Source organism: Rhinolophus sinicus, chromosome 16 (genome assembly GCF_057876585.1).
Source record: "Rhinolophus sinicus isolate RSI-liver-muscle chromosome 16, RSI-T2T, whole genome shotgun sequence".
In the NCBI taxonomy this organism is placed as follows: Eukaryota; Metazoa; Chordata; class Mammalia; order Chiroptera; family Rhinolophidae; genus Rhinolophus; species Rhinolophus sinicus.
Window position 1 is genome coordinate 94607631 of NC_142516.1, and position 5093 is coordinate 94612723.

Sequence of the window (5093 nt, forward strand, 5' to 3'; positions counted from 1 at the left end):
CCGAAGGTAACATTGTGAGCTGTGTCCTTACTCCTGGGCTAGTGGGTGGCTTCCTGCTGTGCGAGGAGAAGACACTGGGGTGGCTTAAGGGATACTCTGATTACCTGGGGACATTCCTTCTTTACAGCCAAACTGGGTATTTCTCTGAGTGATTTATAGTCAGGTGTGGTAATGCATTTGGGAAGTGCCTTATATATACTTTGTCATGAAAACTAAGATGGTTTGTCATTTAGTTTTAATGTCTATTTTATTTTAATATACAACATTTACGTTTTAAAATTTAATTTAGTATTAATGTACAAATCTACATTTTACGTGATAGCACTTTAATTGCATGGAATAGTGATCAAATTAGTTACTATATATAAAGTGTTTAGAAAATTACCTACCATGTAGTAGTGCTATTTATCTATTGATCGATCTAGCTATCTATTTATCTGTTATGTGTAAAGCCTCTACACTTAGTTACATTGTTTATTCCATGGGAAAGAATAAATGACATTGATACCTTTGGCAAGCTTCCCCTGTGCCTCAAGCTATCGTGGCACCACGTGGGGCCCTTTCCCTTCTGACATTGTTCATCTGTTCACTTGCTTATTGTCTCTCTGTATACTTTGCAAGCTTTATGAAAGTAGAGATGATGTCAGTTTTTGCTTTGGCACCTAATTGTGGCTCAAGGAAGATATTTAAGGAATGCATGAGTGGATGAACGATGAATACCTGAATATAGATATGACCCCAATGAAAACAAGTTGCCCCAGAAAGGTCAGCATCTCTCTGGGTTGCCTTGTATGTTCCAAGTCAAGTATGTACACCTGACATATGAACTGCTGAGATGTCCACTCGCCATTATAATTGCTATAGGTGGCGTAACTTGTCCTAGAGCTCTCTGGTTGAAGTAAGAACTGGAGGCTTTTGTTTTCTTTTCTTTTGCCATGGGTTTGCCTCTAGAACACAGGTGTAGTGAAAAACACTGCTAAATCTAACCCAAAATGGGAAAGGAAAAGACACAAATCAACATCGTTGTCATTGAACATGTAGATTCTGGCAAGTCTACCACGACTGGTCATCTGATCTACAAATATGGTGGGATCGACAAAAGAACCATCGAAACATTTGAGAAGGAGGCTGCTGAGATGGGAAAGGGCTCCTTCCAGTATGTCTGGGTCTTGGGTAAACTGAAAGCTGAACACGAGCGTGGGATCACCACTGATATCTCCCTGGGGGAATTCTAGACCAGCAAGTATTATGTGACCATCATGGATGCCCCAGGACACAGAGACTTTAATAAAAAATGTGATTACAGGCATATCTCAGGCTGACTGTGCTGTCCTGAAAATTGCTGTTGGTGTTGGTGAATGTGAAGCAGGTGTCCCCACGAATGGGCAGACCCGTGAGCATGCCCTTCTGGCTTACACACGGGGTGTGAAACAGCTAACTGTGGGTGTTAACAAAATGGGTTCCACTGAGCCGCCTTACAGCCAGAAGAGATATGAGGAAATCATTAAGAAAGTCAGCACCTGCATTAAGAAAATTGGCTACATCCCTGACACAGCAGCATTAGTGCCAATTTCTGGTTGGGTTGGTGACAACATGCTGGAGCCAAGAGCTAACATGCCTTGGTTCAAGGGATGGAAAGTCACCCATAAAGATGGCAATGCCAGTGGAACCACGCTGCTTGAAGCTCTGGATTGCATCCTGCCGCCAACTTGTCCAGCTGAGAGGCCTTTGCGTCTTGCCCTCCAGAATGTCTACAAAGTTGGTGGTGTTTGTCCTGTCCCTGTGGGCCGAGTGGAGACGGGTGTTGTCAGACCCGGTATGGTGGTCACCTTTGCTCCGGTCAGTGTTGCAACTGAAGTATAGTCTGTTGAAATGCACCATGAGGCTCTGAGTGAAGTTCTTCCTGGGGACAGTGTGGGCTTCAATGTCAAGAACATGCCTGTCAAAGATGTTCATCGTAGCAATGTGGCTGGTGACAGCACTAATGACCCATCAATGAAGGCAGCTGGCATCAAGGCTCAGGTGGGTATCCTGAACCACCCAGGCCAAATCAGTGCCAGATACACACTGGATTGTCACGTAGGTCACATTGCTTGCAAATTTGCCGAGCTGAAGGAGATTGATTGTCGTTCAGGGAAAAAGCTGGAAGATGGCCTGAAGTTTTTGAAATCTGGTGATGCTGCCATCATTGACATGGTTCCTGGCAAGCCCATGTGTGTTGAGAGCTTCTCTGATGACCCTCCTTTGGGTCGTTTTGCTGTTCGAGGCAGACAGTTGCTGTGGGTGTCATCAAAACAGTGGACAAGAAAGCACCTGGAGTTGGCAAGGTCACCAAGTCTGCCCAGAAAGCTCAGAAGGCTAAATGAGCATTATCCCCAATACCTGCCACCCCAGTCTTAATCAGTGGTGAAAGAACATCTCAGAACTGTTGGTCTCAATTGGCCATTTAAGTGTAATAGTAAAAGACTAGTTAACGATTACAATGCATCGTAAAACCTTCAGAAGGAAAGGAAAATGTTTTGTAGACCATTTGGTTTTTGTGTGTGGCAGTTTTTAAGTTACTAGTTTTTAAAATCAGTGCTTTTTAATGGGAACAACTTGACCAAAACTCTGTCACAGAATTTTGAGACCCAATAAAACAAAGTTTAATGAGAAAAAGAAAAAAGAAAAAAAAAAGAACTGGAGCTAGCACACAGCTGAGAATGTAAGCAACACGATTCTGGAATAGTGACCTTGGTAGAAAAAGCTACATGGAATCATATCTCAGTCCTGTAAGGCTTCAACTGTCTGGCTGGGTTTGCACCGATTGAGTCTTCTGGGATCGGGATCCTCTGCAGCCTAATACATACCCAGAGAGATCCATAGGCTTGCACAGGAAGTCAGCAGGCTGCTTTTTTTTTTTTTTTTTTTTTTAAAGTGGGGTAGTGCTGGCTGCTAACGCGTACCACCCAGCTCTGTCAGGCAACCCTCTGGTAATGCGTTTCAGCTACTAGGAAAATAGTCAGGGTTTCACATGGGGACTGGGCATGCTGCATTGCCTCCTACCAGGCGCCAATAGTCAAGGGATGTCCAGCTGTCATCCAAGAGGGGAGAAATCCATTTCTAACAGGGTGTAAAGCTCATGTGTCATGTCCATTTTATCTTTCCCACATGATAATGCCCACAACAGAACTTTACTAGATGAGGTTCAGGAGATTGAAAGTAGCAGAGTTCAAGGACTTGATCTTTCTGAAATTTTAAAAAAGAGGTGAGGATGTTCTCTTTATCCTGAATTTTGTTAAAAACTTGTTTCCCTTGCTCTCTTTCCCAGATCACCCTCCCAGGTACTTCCATACTTGCGATGATTTCCCAGATTTATGAAGTCAAACAGGCATCTTGAATTTCACATCCCCAGTAGTGCAGGCCCCTCGTCGGCCGTGCCAGCTCCCTCTGTGGTCTTGCTTTCAGTGGATGACAACTTCATTTTTCTTAGGCCAAAAATCTTGAAGTCATCCTTACTTCTTCTTCCATATCCTATACCCATTGTGTCAGAAAATCCTATGACTCCTGCTTCAAAGTAAATTAAGTTAGGTTACTACTCACAATCTGTGTCTTGTCCTCATGCAGCACCTATCATCTCTATCCTGGATTATTGCAATGGCCGCTGAACAGGTATGTCTGCTTCCAGCCTTCTCCATAACAGCCAGAGGGAGGAGGCTTTCACAATATAAATCAGATCATGTCAGTCCCTGCTCTCTACCTTCTCATTATCTCCCCTCACAGTGCATTAAGCTTATGCACACTAGCTTTATTTTAATCTCTGTTGGTGGGTGGACAGATATTTGTATGTCCGTTATGGGCTAAAGGACATGTTAATTTCTTCTACTTTCCTCGGCAGATTTTTGCATAAAAGTTTGCATGTGCAGGGGAAAGCAGTGCTTCTCTCTGTCTTCTCCCCTTACACGAAGCTGTGGATACAAGGGAATGGGGAGACTGCATTGCAGAAGAAAAGGATCAGAGTTTCTTCCAGGGTCTGAATTGCTCCCCATCCCCCATTGCCTGGGAAGGAGAAAACAAATCACAATGTTTGCTCTTGCAGTTGCTGCCTTATTCCCACTGGTCCTTATTTAGCATCCTTGAGGGAAGAAGAAACCAAATGCTAAGAATGACAGAAGGTTTATGAGAATTGTGAGAATTAAAGGTATATTAACATTTTAAAATTTCTACACCCAAACTATCTCCTGTGAGAGATCAATTCCAATTGACATAACTTGGGTGTTCTTCTGAGTAGAAGTTCCAATGTTCTTTTTCAGTAGCACCAAAAGACTTTTGTTCTAGGCTTTTGCACGAGGTCTGGGCATGTCCTGAACTTTTGAGTGGACTTTCTCTGAATCTGGAATGTTAATGCAGGGATTATAAGACAAAGAATCAGTCTTTGGACTATATTGAATACCTGCTACACTTTGAGTCCTTAGTGAACCATGAAAGAAAGGGTCAAAAGCAACTGATGATGTGGCCTGGGTAAAGAGGCCCAAAAGCACATTTAAAAGATTTCAGGAAGCAGCAAAGTTGTGAGTATTGGCAAATCTAGAGTAAATGAATGGGGTGATGAATCAATATCCATGTTTTTGGCACCTACTGAATACTCAGCACTGACAGTAACAAATGTTGGTGAGGATGTAGAGCAGCTACAAGTCTTGTACAGTCAGTTTGGATACCTGGCCATTTCTAATCAGTTTAAACAAACGCCTATCCTTTGACCCAACAGTTCCATTTCTAGGTGTTTACCCAAAAGAATTAAAAACATATGTCCAAACATTCAGGTACATGAAACTGAACAATCCCCAAAGAAGATTTCACTGAGATGCATTATAATAAAACTGTCAAAAATCAAAGACAAAGAGAGAATCTTGAAAACAGGAAAAGAAAAGAAGCTTATCACATACAAGGGAACAGCATGGGCCTGCGAGCAGATTTCTTAGCAGAAACCTTGCAGGCAAGGAGAGAGGAGGATGCTATATTTGAGTGCTGAAGGAAAAAACTAGCAACCTAGGATACTTTGCCTAGCAAAACTAGCCTTCAAAATTGAAGGAGAGAAGTTTTCCAGACAAGCA

The 5093-nt window shown here is 42.7% G+C and overlaps 1 pseudogene; it reads left to right on the top strand.

Moving 5' to 3' along the window:
• The first annotated feature begins 992 nt into the window (after positions 1-992).
• Positions 993-2437, top strand: LOC109449886 (elongation factor 1-alpha 1 pseudogene; annotated as a pseudogene).
• The last annotated feature ends 2656 nt before the right edge of the window (positions 2438-5093 follow it).